Here is a 20,604-nt window from a genome sequence, read left to right as displayed (position 1 = left end):
TTACCTTCCACAGTCCACAGTATTAAGGCAAGGTTTATGTAGTCTTTCAATTTCTTAAACCAAGCCACTATCAAAGTGCCTTTGTAGCAGAAAAGGATAGATTTGAAGAAAATATTGTATACACCAGTGTGAATTAAGCAAAAAAAATAATGGAGAACAGCAATGCTGCCATCCAAAATTTACTCAACTCTGTCTCTATGCACAAAGACTGCCATTAAATATAAAGTTAGAAGCAAAGCATAGGAGAAAGAATCACATTTCGTGATATACTGGTACATGGCATATTATACAACTGTGATGCAAACACCATCCCTACATTCAACTGTGCATTCCTTACTGGCCACAATAATCCTTTCAATGTGTCCTATGAGCTTTGGGTACCATTTAGCAATTGATGGCTAACAATATTTTTGGAAGTCTAATGCAAAACTTGCAGTTCCGTAATTTACACCAGTAGCCAGGTTATCTACTTATCATCCATGGCAGGTGTTACAGCATGGCTGAAACAATAGTGTAGAGAACATATCTCAATAAATTATCTAAAAGAGACACAAAATTAAAAAATTTGTCAGGAGCACATTAAGAATAAAATAAAATCCGTGTTCTGTTTAATGTTCTTGCCATGAGAAAATCTTCCAGTGGAGTCAATGAGAGATTATCTTGGGCAGGGAGCACTGAGCTGGCCCTAACACATTAAAAGATAAATCATATATAGCTGATGCAAGTCAAGGGGGAAAAAAATGTTACGGGAAATGTTTATCTTTTCCAAATCTTTCTTGAGGGCAGTGTTAAAAAAAGGTTGATGTGATTGAAGCATAATGTCATTACTTGCCAGGGGAAATACAGGATGTTACGAGGCTGATTAGTCTTCCTTCCCACTGCAAGCATGTGGCCCTAAATTTGTATCATATTAACTTTTTATCTTCCAGAGCTCTCCAACTGCAAACTCACAGGTAAGTTCAAAGGTATGTTCACTGCAGTTAAAGTGTGAGATGGGACCTGTGGGCCACATTTAAAACCAGAGCTCCTCTGAACTTTCTGAAAACATGAGCAGGGTCAGCTCCAAGAATTTAGTTTAGATCTATGCTTAGCTAAAGGTAGTTGAGGGCAAATTATGACCCCTTCAATCAGAGCAACTACAGAGCAATAGTACTTTTGTCAGTGTTGCTTGGGCTTGCACTGAATTTCTTGATGTGAAGAACAGAATCTGATCTAAAACACACACCTTTGCAATCTGCACTCTATGAACTGTGTGTGTGATATTTTTATGCTCCAGGATAGATCTACTGCTACACAATTATTTTACTGCGGCCTCCCACAGCTTTGAAACTAACACTTTGATTTACAAAACAAAGTTCTCACCCCTGGTTGTTAAGGCTTTCTATTTTGGGCTGGGGCAGCACTCCTGGAATGCAGCAGAGCACGACTGGGTGCTATTCCTTCACTCCATGCAGGGAAGAGTCTCCCAGAAGCAGCACCCAAAGGTTTGGGGAGAGCCTGACAAAGAGAACTGCTCCAGCAGAAAGCCCTGGAGGCAAATATATGTGTGCCAGCTCATACATCTTAAAACTGTAGGAACAGGCTGTTCCATAGCATATATCATGAGATTCCCAACCTTGCTGACACCTTGATGCCTGTTGGAACACCAATGAACAGCATCATTACTCTTAAATCCATTAATAAGGTCTCTTGTTCTCGGGTGACTGCAAAGGTGTAAGCTTATCCACCTGCATTAGAGCGAGTCCATAACTCCTCCCAATGCCAGTAGAAAATAGCCTTATGGTGAAATTATATCAAATTATGGATTAAGAAATGTTAAGAATATAAATTTATAAAGTCAGATGCTCCAAAGCTGAGAAATAACATAATTAGGGCTGCCTGACAACTCACATCTGATTTTTTTTCACAGGATGTATTGTGCTTGCATTAAGAGCTGAAATTCTACCTCTGGCTCTTGCCCTGCCTCTCTCAGTCAGCAGGAGGAGATGAGCTTTAAAGACTCATTTCTTAGAGACATTTATGGGACCTCAACTGTCTCACTAGATTTCCTACTTGCTAACTATTTTACAACATCCAAGAGAGATTAACTGGTGCTAATGCCTCAGCAACGGATGTGGAAGCTCATAGCCCACAGTCAGCTTGGACTGCTAGATGAACAAAGAAGAAATTTTGCAGGAAAAGGAAAAATGTGTGACATATAATTGAAGACATCACACTGGGAGAGTAGGTCTCTTGAGGCAGGTGACACAGAGTGTGGAGCACATATGAATTTTTTTTTTACTTCTCCCAGTCCACATGGCTGTAACCACTCCAAGACAGCTGTCAGTGTCCCTACAGGCTTCTCTGCCCTGTTGGACTTGTGGATTCTTACCACACCTATTTTTAAATAGCTGCTTGGTCACACCACTGAGTCCTAATTAAGCCTTTTAGACTTCTCCATTGCAGAGTCCCTGGGATCTGCCATGGAGAGGATAAGTTACAAACAAACTTGATCCTCTTCATAAGGATCATCCAGAGCACAACAGCAGGGCCAGAGGATGGTTTGCTGATTATGTCCCTAGCCTGAAAGACAGAGGCTTTGGTTCAGTTTCCTTCTTCATTACAGCTTTCTGCATGATTTGTGGCAAATCGCCAAAGCCATCACCTGCCAAAGGACACAGAGGCAAAAACCAAGAAAAGAATAAAATGTAGGCACTCAGCTACAGAGGTGTGACTCCTCAGGCCACATATGCACCTATGTTTGCCACAAAACTAAAACTTCCTCAATGTTTGTAGCCCAGCACTACCATCATCCTTCTAAGGTTCAGTGTCCAGCTCTAATATTATGCCTGAACATGAGTAGCATTGGCTTTAACACTGAACATTCATCGACAGGTCTTGCAGTTTTAAGGCATCAAATACTATCAACACTGAATTAAAGAACCGAGATGCTGCCTCCTGCCTTTCCCAGCCCCAAAATACTATCAACACTGAATTAAAGAACTGAGATGCCACCTCCTGCCTTTCCCAGCCCTGTACTTTGTGTGCTTTCTGCAATGCTGGCAAAGTTTTAGCTACACAAGTGGAGTGTCCTTGTGTCCAGGACTGTGACAGCCAGTGGCAAAAGCATCTTCCTGGGGAGCAGATGGTTTGACCCCAGTACAGAACAGAACAGAGAACCTGAATTTCTTACGGCTAGGCCAAGGCCTCTAATCACTGACATGCTCTTGGTCCTGCTTTTCTTCCTCTTCCCCTTCATTAAAACAAATTTTATAAAAGCTATCACTTCTATTTTTAAAAGGAACTGCAGAAACATCTTAATTAGAGGAGTCTAGCTGAGTGGAGTCTACACACTACTTTAGCCCAATCAATCAAAATACCTTAAAATTAAATATCTCATACTGTCCTTAGATTCACTTGCATCAATGAATAGTCTGCAGTGTATTGCCAAAAACTTCTCCACATATGCCAGTGAATGTAAGAAAACTCTACAACCATATATAAAGTTCCAACCAAATATTTTTGAAGTGAATCTAGAGAAACAGAAGTGGTGTAATTTACGTGCTACAGAGAGCATTTATGTTACTTGATTATCAAAACCTTTATTCCATTTGCTGTAACAAAGGTTCCAAAATTAGAGCACACCCATGGGACCACCATTTACAAGATTCATTCAGAGATGTATCAACAGTTCAAGTCCACCAGGTACAGGAGAACATTGTAGAACATTCACAGTTCATAAACCCTAATATAACAACTGCCAAGCCCTATAATACCTTGCTTTCAGAAGAACAATTCACTCCTTTATACATCAAACAGCAATTTTCTTAACTGCAGCAATTTTGGATGTGATGATAAATTTGGGTTGAAATTAGCCCAATAGTTTCTCAGGAAATGTAATGCAAAGAAACTCCTGAAACTTATTGGTGCACCTTCTTCAATATTCATGTATTAGTTAAATACTTAAATATACTTGCATTTCTTTGGAAAAACTGGGTGCCTGGACTCTTGACACTTGCACAGGTCTGTCTCTCCCAGGACTAGTCTCACTGTAGTTTGCTGGATTTACCATGACTACTTATAATCACTGGTTGAAAAATTGAGAGGAGAGGTATTTTTCCCTAGAAAAGTACTTTGTAGGGCTTAAGAAATAGATATCTTGGTAATCGAATTCAGAAAGGGAATACACATACATGTAAAGAAAGGTCATTGTTAGCTGAAGTGTGACAGATCTAGTCTGTATTAATTTATACTGACTTGATGAAAATCCATGACTTCACTGAATTTTGGACTGACTCCTAACAACTGCAGCCAAATATAACAAGCTCTTACTACGGTGACTCTCAGATTGACCCATTTGGGATAATATGCTTCACAAAAACCTAGACTGCAAAACCTAGGAGTTCTTCCTAGCTAGACCAATTGCAATTTGAACTCTGGTTTGCTTAAGCCTTTATGGTATCTTACAGTATCATAATAAATCCTCAGGTTTTTAATTAGTGTACATTAAGTGGCCTAAGTCACCCTTAGAACTAAACATGAGTCCGACAAATCCAAATAATAAAGTCCATTTCAAAAGGAAATTTACCCTTTTTTTTTTGTTTTGCCTTCTCTGTGTGAAAATATTATGCCTTTCTGAACCAGGAGTTTTGCTTCCGTCCAGTGACTTGGGATTTCAAATGCAAGTTGCAAATTACAGCCTAGCTCTGGGTCAGTTTGCTTTAGGGGAGTCAGCTCAGAGAAGTTAAATAATGATAAATGCATGATAAAATATAAGGATTAAAAAGAATTTGTTTTATGAGTATCAGTACTGTGGCCCGATTTCACTCTTTTAAACCAAGATAAAAAGCTTTTTAATTTTTCATTCAGTATTAAGAAAACTGTGATTTTGCTCATGTGGAAATCATAGTACAGTTCACATCCTCCTCATGCTTGGTTGATATCTCTCCCCATTTGGCTTTTGTAGTGTTCAATCTCCTGGTTTCAGCTTGAGCAGAGTTTGCACTGTACTCCAGCAATTAAGGAAGCCTCCAAACAGCTAGATTAGATATCTTAAGTTTCATAAGTCTTTGTTTTGTTTCCCAGTTGTCCACTATAAATTGGGATGAGTAACAGAAACAATTTAAAAATGTTAGATCTTAAAAAATCCTTCAAAAATAGTTGCACTTCAATCAATTCACAAATTTTTTTTTTAGTTAAAATTAAGAAATATTCACATACGTTTTCTCTAAACTTTGAGGAAAGTCAAGCTACTGAGTTGGTTGAAGTCCTGGCTAACATCTGTATCAGTTTGTCGAAGCCTTAAGCCATGATTTGACAACACCATCCTTTTCTATTGTATAAAAATAATATCTTTTTGCCTCAGTTTATTCCATTTGTTCTGATTAGCAATTAGTTCATCCACAGCTAAAAAAAAATCAAACAGGAATTGAAAAATGGAAGAGAGATTATTTTCTCCTTTCTTTCTGTGTATAACAATATGGTTTAAGAGGGAGAGATTTATGATATCTAAAATTATGAAGGATAAGGATGAATGCAAGTAAATGGATTCAATTTTCTAATTAAATACAATATTCCCTTTGTTAAATAATTGAATTTAAATGAATTTTGATTGTTATGTATCTAACCTACTCAGGGTAATTTATTTCAGTAGCATCAAGATTAATTCCTAGATTTTTTTATCCATTGGAATTATAATTTCTGCACAAATGAGGACACAATCATAATCCAAGCCATAATAAAGTCAAAGACAAAAAAATCTATACAAGAGCCTAAATAATAGATACAAGATAAAGTGTGCCCTACATGAAAGGAAGTTTATGACAAACTTATAACGGCCTTGAAGGTGTTCTGCTTGCTTAGTAGTATTATTGAAATTAATTTTCACTGTTTTGGTTTCAATCAGCTCAACATGGCTTGGTCTTTCTAGGCTTTATTGTAAGCCTTAATAGTATAACACCACTCCAACCAGAAAATTGGGCTAGAGAAACCTCAGTCTCCCCAGTGTGTTAAGCTCCCAATTTTGCTTCTGTTCCTGTTGCAGTATTTTCTGTTTTTACCTCCTTAACTCATTGGCTCTCATACTTTCACCATGCCATACAGAATTTGTCATCAAGTATTTGCACATCAAATTTGTAGTTTGGTTCATAAAAGTTCAGTAATATTATTTTGATATAAATTTTATATGATTATGATTTTTGCCAGAGTAAGGAATGCATTGCTTAACTTAAATTATATCCAGAGCTTTATGGGATACCAGAATATGACTGTCCAACTTGCTTCCTGAATTTACTCATTCACTTATGTTCAAATAAACATTAGCTCAGTTCAGTCAGTCCCACTCCCTTTATCTCCTCCGGCTTTTGGGTAAACACCCATTTAATGGTAACCTTACCTTTTAAATGATTTCCCAGATCTTATATTATTATAATTTTTATCTTTCTAATATCAGTAGGTAAATCAATAGACTGAATATTCATGTTTTATTCTACAACTAAATCTGTTTATAGGCCCTTGGTGATGTTGAATTTTCTCTCCCTCATTGTCAATGAGAACTTTATTTGACACTATATTTAGAGAGTTTTATTCTTTTTACAAATTGGCCTTTTCTAATGTGTGGTTGTCCTTATTACTACAGTAAGAGTTTTGCTTCTACTATTGCTTGACTATTTTTTTATCAGAATGAAAACATACATCTTAATATTACCTGTTATAATAGTCCATATTAACTTCTAATAAAATTCGCTCTCAGATTTCTAGAAGTAGTCACTTTTAACACCAGCATAGAGAGAATACTCACTTTTACACATCCCTGGGGAGTTCTGCAATATCAGTTTGATTCATTATTAAAAGACCATTCATCTGCTAGAAGATGACCCTAATCCCATTCCCATTACTGACAAACACAGTCCTGTTAACATAAATAGGACAACATAGAAGAATAATGGATTGTAAGGATTGGTTGCTTTGTTTGTTTATACATCTAAAAAAATGTGACCCAGTTTGATTCTGTGTGTTTAGATATAAAAACATGAGAGCTGTTTATGTTCCTCTGAAAAAAACTATTTAATTACCCCAGATTTCCTGGAAAGGTGATGTTGCCTGAAGATATGGGAAGCTGGACTAGATGATCCAATCTGAGGTCCCTTCCAACCTAAATTATTCTATGATGAAGAGACATACCATCCCAGTGAGTCACTAGATACTTTTAAAATTGGCTGGGAATTTCTTTCCTCCTACTGCTTTGGTGGTGAAGAAATAATTCAGCTGGTTTGGTTGGACTTGCTAATGACTTTATTGCACACACTCTTTGTTCTAGAATGGTCATGAAGAAGACAGACGCTTAAATTCAACTTTTTCTCCTCTCTAAGGCTGTGTGATTGAGAAAGATTGTGTTTTCCTAATGCCTCACCAGACAGTCCCCTGGCTCCACATGGATACACAGGTAGTAGGAGTAAATGCTTTTGATATGGCAGGTCCTGGATGGGAAGGAAAAGCTACTGATGCAAGGAAGAGCTTTAACCAGGAGTTCACCTGCAAATTGTGGAAGGCAGAAGAGATGTCTTAGGGGCTAAAGAACAGTGAAAGATGAGTCCTGGAGTGTGACAGAAGGAGTTAGGATTATAATCTACTTCCCTTGTCAATGACTCAATGGAATTTTAGCAATATTTACAAATACATACACTTTCCTCACGTAGGAAAAGGCAAAGCTGTTTGGCACAGTAGAACTCAGAGAATTTACTGGACAGCAAATTCCCATGTACTTGGCTAATTACACAGATGAACAAGGCTTTCCTTCCAGGTGTCTTGGCCCTGCTTAGTAGGAAGCATCACGCTCAAAAATATTTGAACAATCACTGCAGCAAATTTTTCAGGTTTGAAACTCAATTTCTGGGCTGCTTGAAAGAGAAATGCTCTGCAAAAGCAACTCGTGGTGTTTTTTCCTCATGCTTAAAGAAGATACTTACAATAACTTACCATTTGTTCAAATGGTGAGAATCCTTTTAATTATGGGTATTTTCTGAAAAACTTCATAGCTACACTAGTTTTATGAGTTATTTATTAGAAAAAATTGAGGTTTTTAAGAGGATCCAGCTGTAACTTGCCCTGAGCACTGTACAAATTCTTTAGTAAGTACATTTTTGTGTCTGCGTGATTGAAAAAAAATACCCAGTAGTTTTATCAATGCAAAAACTTGTTTAAACATATTCAGCACTGTGTTTCTGCTTTTATTGAACATAATCTGTTTCTCTTATTCAGAATGCTTTTCTAAAAGTGATCAAAATTATGAAACCTTACTCCTCAGGTTCACACAGAATTTGAGAATATGCAATGGTGCTAAGTTTTTGAAGTTTTCTGACGTAGGAAGACTACAAAATATCTCTACAGTGTTTTGGCTTGAGGAGAAGTACTTTAAAAGGATAGCACATGATGTTCTTTCACCCAGAAAAGTAAAACAGACTTTTTTTGGTAAATTAATTGTCTTAACTTCTACACAAGTCATCCAAGTAAACTGAGTCTGACCTCTCCGTTGCAGCCTTTCTGGGATCCACTATTTGGCATCACTGCAAGCTGTGCTTTCCAGTTGTTTGAAGGAAAGCAAAAACGAGGGCAGGGAAAAGAAAGATGTCGTAAAAACCCACCTAGCTGTGATGGTGCTTGCTTTAAATATTAACACAGGCAGTAAAATCTGCTCTGTTTTAGTGGGTCATTTGCTGTGCCTCAACTGATTTATTTCTAGATTCAGAGGTGGTGTCTGAATTTTCAACCTGTACAAACCAATGAATTGCAACAAGGTGCCAAAGGCCTCCAAAGTATTGTGCAGGGTTTGCCTGCACCAAAATGCACTTACTAAGCATTCCTGAAATAAGAGTTTTCCTTTTCAGCCACTAACCTACAAACCACGAGTTGTGCATCATTCTCTATCAATACAGAGAGAAACAAAAGCAAACCTCTCCTGAAATTCCTCTGATACTTTTACCTAGGCAACCTCCCAGATCCCAATGGAGACTTGAGGCTGTAACTTAACACGTGATTTTGCATAATTGGACGCATCTTAAATTGCAGCCTTCTAGTGTTGCTCACCCTGCAGCCTGACCTTGGCTTTAATTTTTTAAAGTTTACTTTGCTGAAGCTTCTCCTTCTCGACTTCAGTGATATTCCAAACAATGACAGAGCAGCTAATAACTACAAAGTGGGCAAATAATAGAGCGATCATCAAACTTTTTTTGTACTCGGATACCATTTTAAACACAAGTGATATTAGGAACAGAGCATGATTTAAATGTGCTTTGACATGGGAGATGATACCAGGGAAGATAAATGTTTTAAATCAAACTCTTATTTAAGATAAGCACAGCATACAAAGTAGCTACTTGACTCTTGATTTAAAAGTGCAGTTATTCAGATACATACTCAAATATACAGAACTATATCTGGAAAATAATTCCAATGAGCTATTATATTTGTAATGAAAATACAACATGCTTGGGCATTATGCCATTTTACTTATTATTATCATTCAACTAATTTTTACAACTTGCCAAAGTGCATGCTCTATACTTACTTGAAGCCAAACTGTAAGTACAGGTGCATCAACATGCAAAAATGTTTCAATAGCTGAAGAAAAAGCTTATATTCAGACCTAAAGTTGTGCAAATCAATGTCTTTGACTGCTTAGCTGTGTGCCAGAAGAAGAAAAAGACTCTGAAAGAAACAGACTGATGCTATTGCCAACTCACAAAAAGCCTGGGCTACAAACACATTAGTTTTGTACAACTTTAACATCAGGCAAGCCAAAATATTTCATTCCCAAGGACTAGGATTTATATTTAGCCCTAAATTTTCCTCTATGTCAGCAAAGCTAATTGCTGCTTTGAAAACAGGTGGGGTAAGGGTCCACTGCCCTGGATCTAAGATAGTCATTAAAACAAGGGCAAATGGGAATAACTGTTAATATTGCAATTTAGTAGCCTTTTAAGCTCATTTCGACCTGGTATAATGCCAAATTTTTGCATTAATGTCAAGGTTTGAAAAACATAATTACACATATTAAGAATTCCACAACTCTATACTTAGTAAGGGTCTGGAGACAAAAAACAAAGAGAAAAATTAGTTTTGCACAGGACTGAGCCTCCTGAGTTTTGTTGCTCATGAGAAGTGGTTTGAGAAAAGAGATTCCTGTTTTTTAGCAGATATGCTGCCAGCTTTTCTCACAGGAAGAAACAGGCAGTGTAAACTCCAGGGCCACATCTAAAACCAACACATCTTATAGCTGTGGGAAGCAGGGTAGTTCAGTTTTCCAGTAGTCTAAATAATTAATATCCAGCAGTCGAGAGAGTTGATAGATTAGATATTAGGAAGAAATTCTTCTCTGGGAGGGTGGTGAGGCACTGGCACAGGTTGCCCAGAGAAGCTGTGGCTGCTCCATCCCTGGGAGTGTTCCAGGCCAGGTTGGATGGGGCTTGGAGCAGCCTGGGCTAGCAGGTGTCCCTGCCCATGGCAGGGGCTGGAACTAGATGATCTTTGACATCCTTTCCAACCCAAACTATTCTGTGATTCTGTGATAGAAGCTGATACAATATACAGTGGTGCCATTGGGTACCACAGGAAAAGGATAACAATAATCCAAATCCCATGCTGAGATCCACTGCCGTGCAAACCACGAGGTCTATGAACTACTTGCTCAAAAGTTTTCAGACACTGACCACACTGTCCAAGCACCAGTTCTAGGTTAGCAATGAGAAAAGATGAAATCCTGCAAATTTTAGAATGTGATGATCTAATCTCTCAGTATCTTTCAAAGTGCTCTAAGGAGAAAGAATTGCCTTCTAAAGTACTTCAGAAATAGCATCACTTTGTATGTGGAACTGCAGTGAGAGGTTGTTTCAGCTGGCTAATATCATGCCAGTAACTCCTCCCAAGCTAGAATGTCAGCTGCTTTGTATGGGGAGTGATTGAGGGAAGGATAGTCCCAGACATCACAAAGAGTGCTCCTGCCAGAAGACCACCATTTCACTGAAAGATTTGAATTTCAAAAATAACTCTACTAGCCTGATATCTCACCTTTTCAAATGCATCACTCTTTGCTTCTATGTCAGTCTTTGAACAAAGCATTGACTCCATTAGCCTTTAGTCAGACTAAAATCCATAATTTTTCTTTCCAAGGCAAGGCAAAGGCGGAATCAAATAAAGAAGTAAAAGATTTAATATTTAGTCAATCTGCTACTGTCCTTTGGGTAAAAAATAAATAAGTAAAATCAAGGGCTTGTACTTCAAGCAATTTACTTTGGAGGACAATTTGTGTGTTTTTTCCCAGGCACTAGGAAAATCTGAGAAATCTCTTACTGTTTGTGTTCACAGCATCTAACACACTCCAGAATCCTGATGCTTGCTGCAGCTAGTCAGTTATTGCCTCCTGTAAGGAAGCAGTTATTGCTTCTCATGCCTTCCACTGGAAAACTCAACAAGCTCATTCTGCACTTTTTATATGCTGAGAGAGCTGCTGTTCCCTTCTACAGCCACCTTATGTATTCACATTTGATCAACCTGCAACACAGAGACTGTCTAAAAACTGTCTGACTCCCTCTCCTTCTAAAATAAAAGACCATCATTGCTGAATAGTTTTCTCCAAGTGTTTCTGAACATGTTAAAAACTTGTGACTTTGAGAGACACTACGACTATGAGAGAGGCTTCTCACAGAACTCTACAGGAAAAAAATGGGGTCTCTTAATTCACTGAACTGCCTAAAGCTAGTGAATTGGAGCTGAATGTTCTCACAGTTTCAAGTCAGATGAGGAAGACACAGAGTGTATTTAACAGAACACACCCTCAACCTTGGCAGCTTTTCAAAGGAGTTAATGATGTCCCACATGACTTGACCAGCAAATGTTACCTTTTATTCTGAATGCTCTTTGGCTTACACACTTCTGTGTAGTAAGCCCAAACAGGAACTGCAAAGGTTTGTGAGCTTGCCAAGAGCATCCTGAGCAACTCATCCTGACCCATATGCATTTGGAAATTGAATCTGCTTATTCGCTTCCTTTCCCCCAAGACTAAAGTGACTGTCTAGTCTCAGTGGGACACTTATTCAAGAAATCTGTTCTCACCTTGATGTTTATTTCACTGTGGTTTGCTCTATTTAGAATGTGGCTTCGAGTCTTCCTTCCAAAGTTCAAGACAGTTTTCCAATGAGCTCTTCAGAAACTTGCTTTGATCCCAGAGTTGGCAGTCAGCTCTCGTCACATATTTCATGTGTTACTTTAGACGTACGTCCCCATCCAAAACAGTCCAAGAGCAGAGAAGAAGAACAGCCTCCAAATATGGTGAGAGCTAAGCCAGTTTCTGGAGTAGTTTAACACGTCGACGTGCATAAGAATGAAGAGAACTGGAACAAGTTTTTAGTAACACTCTAAATAGACCGTGGTGAAATGTTCAGAACTCAAAACTACACAGAAAATCCTGAAACAGATAAAAGAACATCCATGACCCTGCCAGTAAATATAACTGTCATGATCAACTCCAGCAACAAAATGCTGCTTAAAGCCTCTGAAATCACGTCCAGTGTCAAAAAGGTTAAGACCAAGGCCTTAATTCAGTATTAGGTTTATAAAGACCTAGGAAAGTTTATGCCATGAAACTTGAAGGATGAGGTTTTTTTCAAAGCAATTATACTGGGCAGTTATAATAAAAACACCAGAAAAAATACTCTTCAGTATCCACCAACTGAATCTTAATTCAGATCCCACAATTCTCTTGTTTTTAATTAGGATTATTTTATTTCTCCCCACTATTGTTGGAGGTTCCTTTCGTCAGTCTCTGAACTTAAGATTCACACTATTTCACAGTATTCTGTGTATGGATTATGAGGCCAATTACAAGAGGGACTAGAACAACAGCAACATTAATCAAGTGAAATGTTACACATATTGTAGCCAAATATAATGGGGCTGTTAACAATAAAGAAATAGCCGTACAAGTTTTTAAATGTGAAAATATAAGAAAATAGGAAGTTTTCCGTATCTGATCCTGGAAACACATAAGCCTGGTATTCACACACAATATACTCCACAGACACCAAGAAGCCAAGACCACATCTCAAAAAGCATCAGCATTTTTTACCTTGGTCCTTACAAACAGTTCCTAACATCTGCTCCAAACTAATTCCTATTCTCTTGTCCTCCAGTTATAAAAAAATTAAGCCAATTTGATGTTAGCTTCTTGGATAAAGGAGTGCCTGAGGCTACATATCCAAATCTGGTTGTACTGCAGTTCAACACAAAGGCTGGTACAGCTTTTTAGGAAAACTTCACTTCTCACTTTTAGCTTTCACAAAACAGAAAAGAGTACATCAGATACTTTGGCTCTGTATACATTGGAAAAGAATCATTTGGAATCTCACAATATTACCTTACAATTAAAATTATGTAACTGTGGCAGCTTTTGAATCATAATTATTAAATACTGGAGCACATATCTGCAAAGGAATTAAAACTATAGATTTCTTGAACACATTGTTTATTGCTACATACATTTAATTATTTAGCTTAAAATAGCATGTAAAAACTCCTTACAATGCTTATCCAAATGCAATTGCTATGCACAAGGCAAAACTTTACTTTAAAAAAAACCAAAACCTGCTATTTTGCATTTTGTGCTTCAGTGTTCCTTAAAAATAAGCACTAAGTAATCTACAATTAGCAAAATATAAGCATATTTAAGCTATGAATTATAAGTTAATGAAATAAGCTGCTTTAAACATTTTATTAGGAAATGGAAAATACTCATAGCTGGAGAGTCAGCAGTTGATTTTAAAGGATGCCATTAAGCTGCCATTATTTTGGCAAAGCTCTGGTCTCAAAGAGGCAGATTTTCTTAATGCATCATGGAAGTCCTTGGCAAATTACATAATAATCATTAAATTTAAATGAAGACCCATGATGTCTCCTGTAAAGATGTCCCAGGGAGTCGATTTTCAAGGAATTCATAATGTAAGCAGCAAGTTATTGGAGAAGGAGACATTCACCACCCGAGGTGGCCCCAAATGAATGATTTAGAGAAGGAGGTGATATGACACATTTTGGTGATTCCACAAGACCCTGAGCCAGACACCTCCTTCAGGTAACAGCAAAAGCAATCTGGACAGCCACGTGCTGCATGAACCAAACTCCTCAGACACTTCCTAACTTTCCTAGGAAAATGGTTCATTTAATCCCTGCAGTTGATACTAGTGTCAGCAGGACTAAATAAGCAGAAGTGACAGCAGGCTGAAGCACTGTGCTTCTGCCTGACACCTGCCCCACACCCAACACCTTGGGAACTCATCCTTCTGTTAAATTCCCACTTTTTTTTTTGTGGGTTTTCACCCTGACACTGATCTTGCTAGTAAAGGATGCTGTGCTAACTCTTCCTGTTACAAACAGAACCTAGCACATGCTGGGCAAACAGATCCCTTAAAATCAGACTCCTAGCCTTACTGACTTTTTGGTGGTTGGTGGAGGTCTTTTTTTTTGGATCCCAATGTTGCTTTTACTCATTTCCTGTATGTCACACCACAGATATTGTTCAGGCTGAAACAAAACAATATCCCATAAAGTTTTTCCTCTTTTTAATATTCAGCTTAACTTGAACACTGCATGCCCTAGGACCTTTTTAAGCTGCTTACTTTGAAAGTATAAATATGTCAGCTTGTAGGGTAATTTTCTGTCCTAAATCATTATCCATTTATCAAAGATTCATCTATGGTGTAAAAACACATTCCAAATAGTGCAATAATCTCTATGGAATAGCCATTGGCTTCTAGCACTGAATATACTGATATTTATACTAATATTATACAATGAATGCCACAGGTTTCCAGGTTGGGCTGTACTCAGTGTCGTGACCTTCTATTGCCATTACTCAACAAGTACACACAGTAAAGTACAGACAAGAGAAAACAGATTCCTTTAGCTGATAATATTATTCCTATCTCAAAAAATGACATTATTACAAAACAATCCAACAAAATAATCCAACATTTAATTCATTTATGAGGAATAAGAGATGGGATTTGTTTATCATCACCACGATTCGTAACTTTACAAACATGCCCAGTGTTACACAAAAGGGCAACATATCCCCAAGTGAGCTGCAGCCAGAACTTGCACAACACTCCCATAAAACAAATTAAACCACTTGAAATATGGAAATGAATTCCTGAGTTTTACTCTGTATGGTTCCATAAAACATTAACTTTAATAAATGTAACTGGAGAGAGAATTATCCTTAATGATACTTCTAGTTCACATCTAATTTCAATAGCTCTTTAACTGCCAAACTGTATTTAGAATATCCTTGCAAACCTTTATTAGGGGGTTGAGATGATTAATAATGAAAACTCAAAACCCACCTCCATGCTGGGGAAACTGGAAGCTATTTAATCAAGCTGAGCTCTTATATCGTCAATAGAACTGCGGTTGGTATCAGCTAACAAACATTATGCCTCTGAGGTAAGGAAATTGCCCTGGCTCCATTTTCAAATGGGCATAAGAACTGAGATTAGTTACCAGATGTGAATTACAGATGCAAACTGGTATTTAACACGCAGCATGGTGCTTTCAGACACCTGCCTTCCTCCTCTGTCCTCATTCCTCATCTACTCACACAGCAGGACAGTTGCACAGTCCGTGAAGCATGGGGTGAACCAGGGGATGGAAACCTGCACGACGTGTGTGTGAGTACATGTGCATTTCAGAAACTGGCTATGATTTCCCAGAACCACCACATTTCATGGATATCTCAAAAAGAAGAACCCTTTCTAAATCTTCTATGTCCATAGTTGTATGACAGGACCCAGTCACGGCACAAGTTAACTGCAAGGAAAGGAATCACATCCCAGTGAAATTGAAGGCTTCAAGTAACTGGGTGAACTATTTGCAACATTCTTCTCCCAAGTCAGGACTATTCTTCATACTTCCTTACCATTCAGAAAACCTGCTGTTGTCAGGGGACAGACTTTTTTGTGCTGCTGCCTTGTGGAAGAGGAAGACAGGCAAAAGAATATTTTTTCTGAGAAAAGTGTGTTTAAACACTTGTGGGAGCATTGGAAAAAATCCCTATGGGGCAGGGCAGTGGGGCATGATGCTCTGGTTTTCTGTCACTCTGGCTCAGTTTTATTCTGCCAAGTACAAAGAGAAATATGTGCCATGTTTTCCATATCACAATTTGCACAGTGTTTGTCCTCATGCTAAATGCAGTTCTGGCCTGCAGTGCCAAAGATCTCCTGGTAATACCTGCACAACTATGGAAGCAGAGGAATAGTGCATTTAAAGGGATTGCAGATATCATATAAAAAAAAGACATAGAGATTAGTACATTTATGAATATATGCCATTTTTTCCCCCTCTAATTCTAAGTTTTGGGCACTGCTAAAGAGATTTCCCTTAACAACTACCCTGCAAACATCTGGGATATTAATTTAGAGCTGTCCTTAAGGAAACACCTTTCTCTAAGGTCTGAGAGCCTTAACAGCATGGCTCTAACAAACACATACTTAGCAGAGCTCAGGAGTTACATACTTTGCATAACACAGATGAATATCACAATTCAAGAAGTACTGCAGTAGTGTATCGTGGTGCTTTATTAGTGTTAGACATGCAATATTTATTTAATGAACAGAAATTAAAATATTCAGGTAACATTGAAATCAAATTAAAGGATCTGAAGTTGTAACAATGAAACAAACAAAAAGAAAAGGTTTTTCCATGCATTCTAAGTATATAATTCTCACAAGTGCATATAGCTATGATTCTGTGCCACTATTAAAGGTGGACAAAGTACCATTGATTGCACGAGACAAAATAAACCCTTAAGTTATAAGTAATGTTCATACCTTTTACAGACTTCTTATATAACCTGGATCCTCAGCTTTTTATAGTACATTGTAATACAGGACACCTGGAAGCTTCTAAGATGAATAGGAATGGCTCTACCACTTGTAACATACAGTGGTTTCTTCAAGGTAGAAATTATAAAAGATAAAACAAATGCCCACCATGCTTTAGGAGACCGTGACCTTTTTCAACAGAAACAAGTCTCTAAATCCTTCAATAAACAGATTAAAGTGCTACCTATTGCATATTAAATACTTCCAGTGACTGTATCTACATTTCTGAGTTATAAATCCCTGAAAATAGGGTTTCGTACTGAAAGTGCTGACAGACCCTTAAATCTAGCATCATCAACACAGCAGCACTATAATCCTTCACCAAGTACTTCAAAGAGAGGAAGTTAGCCAACATGCTTTAAATATCACCATTGTGAAAGCTGTAGCTAACACCTCTATCATATCTACAACAGCAATGGGTACATAGAGAGCAAAAAAGCGTGAGCTTACTCTACATACTTGATGTAGGACAATAATCTTTCTTTAAAGCTGGAAGTGTAAATAAACCTCCAGTGCAGCAGTAAACACATTAAGACAGCAGTTCTGTTTGTTTTAGGATGCATCTAAGAAAGGGCATCCTGTACAGAGAGAAATGCAGACTGGTATCTAATGAGTATGATTTTCATTAGGTCCCCAAATCGTGAAACCTTTCTAAATGCAAGGCAACATTTTCACAGCTGGAAAATTACAAATAGTTCTTGACACAGAGCCAACAGCAATAAATGTAGTTATGTATAATCTAGGGAGAATGCTACATTCATTAGTAGGTGGAAAACCAAGCTAAACATAAAATACAGCAGCAAGAGGTAACATACATAAATATTAAACATCCTTCTTGAATGGCAGAAAGTTTACATTTCTTACTTATGACATTAAAGTATGGCCTTGATATTTGTCCTTTAAAGTAAGCAAAATACATGGCTATGAGCAGAGCTGTTTCAAAGGATAATTTCAAAGTATAGTGCATGCATGGATGAACTCTTATGCTAATTTCTGAGAGAAAATATCAAAATAATATGGAGATGTTCAAAATTTTCATCCCTGCATTTTAAAGGGCAAGAAAGAATGACTGTGTCAAGCTATTATGGTTTTTAAATGATCTGCAAGAACGTTTTTGATTTTATTCTATGGGACAAACAGAACTTTCTTTGTTTTCAAGATATAAATTACTCTGTATGAAATGTTTTCATTTGAAAGTTGCATGGTTCAAAAAATACATGTGGGGTGAAGATGCTTCTCAAAAACAATTGCAAAACATAGGAAAATGCTAAAATTTTCTTTCTAAATATGATGTGCATGTACTCTTTCAAGGATTGCTCCCAAAGCAGCCAATATCTTTAGCTATAAGAACCCTCTAAAATATTTTCATAGTTGCAAATGTCCCATTCTGCCTCTCTTAGTAACTTTACCTCTTCCTAAATGGCATTTGTTTCCCATTCTGCCTCTCTTAGTAACTTTATCTCTTCCTAAATTGCATTTGTCCTTCTCCCCTCTTCCTTGACAAACTGTTAGAAACAAAAGGTGCTTTTATTCACTTACAGATCAGATAAAGACTAGATAGCACATTCAAAGCTTCACTAAATTTCTTCACTAATGCACAAAAATTGATCTTTTCGCTACCTTTAATCTGCTTATCGTTCTTGGTATGCAAATATGTCAAATGATCTGCTTTTAGTCAATTATGCAGTTTGATATTCTACATTTACATTCTAAAAGAAGTGATTTCAGAGGTGCTAAATATAGTAGAGTTTCATTTTAATAATTATGAGTTGGCTTGCATGTGAAAAGTCATTGGAGCATAGTCTCTGGTTAGTTTCCTTGTTAATCCCCACTGGTGTCTGTGATTTAATCACTGCAGATACTGGACATGGTCTCATACCAGTTAGTTTGAAAATGACTGTAGAATTCAAAACCATTGCACAACACTTCCCCATTAACAACACAAGAAAACCAAACTTGCCTCTGCCAAATGTTTGAAAATGTTTACAAACTTTGATGGAAATACTGAGCAACTGAAATGTCTTGGTGGAATTAGGAAATGAAAACCTAATTGAGTGCAAAACTTCCAACAGTAAATGTATCATAACCTATACACAACCTTTGGCACTTCGAACCTATTACAACAAAATTACAGTCATTTTTAGATCTTAAGTGGGTCAAAAGAACATTCATGTGGTTTATGAGGTACTGGACCTGATCAATCCTTCGATGGACAAAAGAGAAACTGCCTGATGTGTGAGTGAGTTGCACTACCAACACCTAAATGCAGAGCTCTACAATTGAGCAGGGCTGGAATCACTCAGGCTCAACCCAGGCACAAGGATCTGTGTGGAGAGACCCCAACAGTGGGTTGGGAACACTCAGACTGCACAAGTTTTAGGGACAGCACAAGGGGGATGGGAGGTAGTTGCTAAAAAAAAGAAGAAAATAAAGGAGAAAAAGCCAAAAATAAGTAAATGAAATCTGAGAACATTTGTACAAAGAAGTTTTTTTTCTAACAAGAATAATATTGTCATACAATACTAACAACGTAAAAGCAATTCAGATATAACTTTTGCAGCTTTTCCTCATATAATTATTCAAGATAGTACCATTTTTTTTTCAGTTTTAAAAGTGAAAACATATTTAAATCTTTTACTACAACAACAAAAAACTGAAATTTAATTTCAAGCTCTTTTGCCTCCTCAGCAACAGCCATTTCATGTGCTGTAAGAAAAAACCAAACAGATCAGGTGCAGAAAAAGAAGAGGAAAAGAAAGTTTTCTTAAACCCAAATCTAAAATATTCTCTGCACCTTTTTAATGTCATCTTACTGTTTCACAGCAACAGACAATCCAACTGAGACTCTTTTAGAGGAAATTAAAATTAAAATCTATTTATGTTAATATTTTGAGGATTCTTCTCCTACAGTATTTTCCTGTTATATGTTCATTGCTGTATTCTGCCAAATTATTGGAAATTGGATAACTTTTTTCACATCATTTTACAAACAAATATTAAACGATCAGGAAGGTATATTTACTACATTCTTCTTCCATTTGCCTCAGTGAAAAGTGACTTCTAGAACTATTTACATGGAATACAGATATTTGAAATGAAAAGTCTAAGTACTCTATATGTGTTTAAGCCACATGGCCTATTTCTAAAGGCATACACTTCGTTGTCATAAGACTTAAAGAGTTAAGACAGATACATCATGTAAAACTCAACCTTAAATTGAGTCAGCTCTATATTTTTTGAATTCCTGTGTCTATTTAAGTCAGCCTCTCCATTTTTGCTACATTTTCACTGTAGTAGACTCCGACTGGACAAAGTACTTGTACCTTTATTCCATACTTTTCTCCAGTCCTACCTCTGACTCTATTAACACTGGTCAAAGTACTTTAACACATTAAAAGGCATGCAGTAACTTCATACAAAAAGATCCTCAAAACAACCTTGTGTCATGAGCTCAGTACCAAAGTTCACTCGTTATACACAAAACTCAGCATTTAAGTGTCAAATGACTGATTCCAGCATGTGCCATTACAGAAATGGCACAGGGTTTGCACAAAAAGCACATGGTATAGAATACAGCACTTACTCTGCAAAGATTCTGCACGACTGTTTTCCTCTAAGACGTGTAGAAGTACATTCCATTGCAACAAACCACACTCAGGCTTAGTAGAGTACTACACTGGCCTGAAAACAGTGGTCTTGA

Source organism: Acanthisitta chloris, unplaced genomic scaffold (assembly GCF_000695815.1).
Source record: "Acanthisitta chloris isolate BGI_N310 unplaced genomic scaffold, ASM69581v1 scaffold2542, whole genome shotgun sequence".
Taxonomy (NCBI): domain Eukaryota; kingdom Metazoa; phylum Chordata; class Aves; order Passeriformes; family Acanthisittidae; genus Acanthisitta; species Acanthisitta chloris.
Note: the sequence above shows the minus strand (reverse complement) of the source record.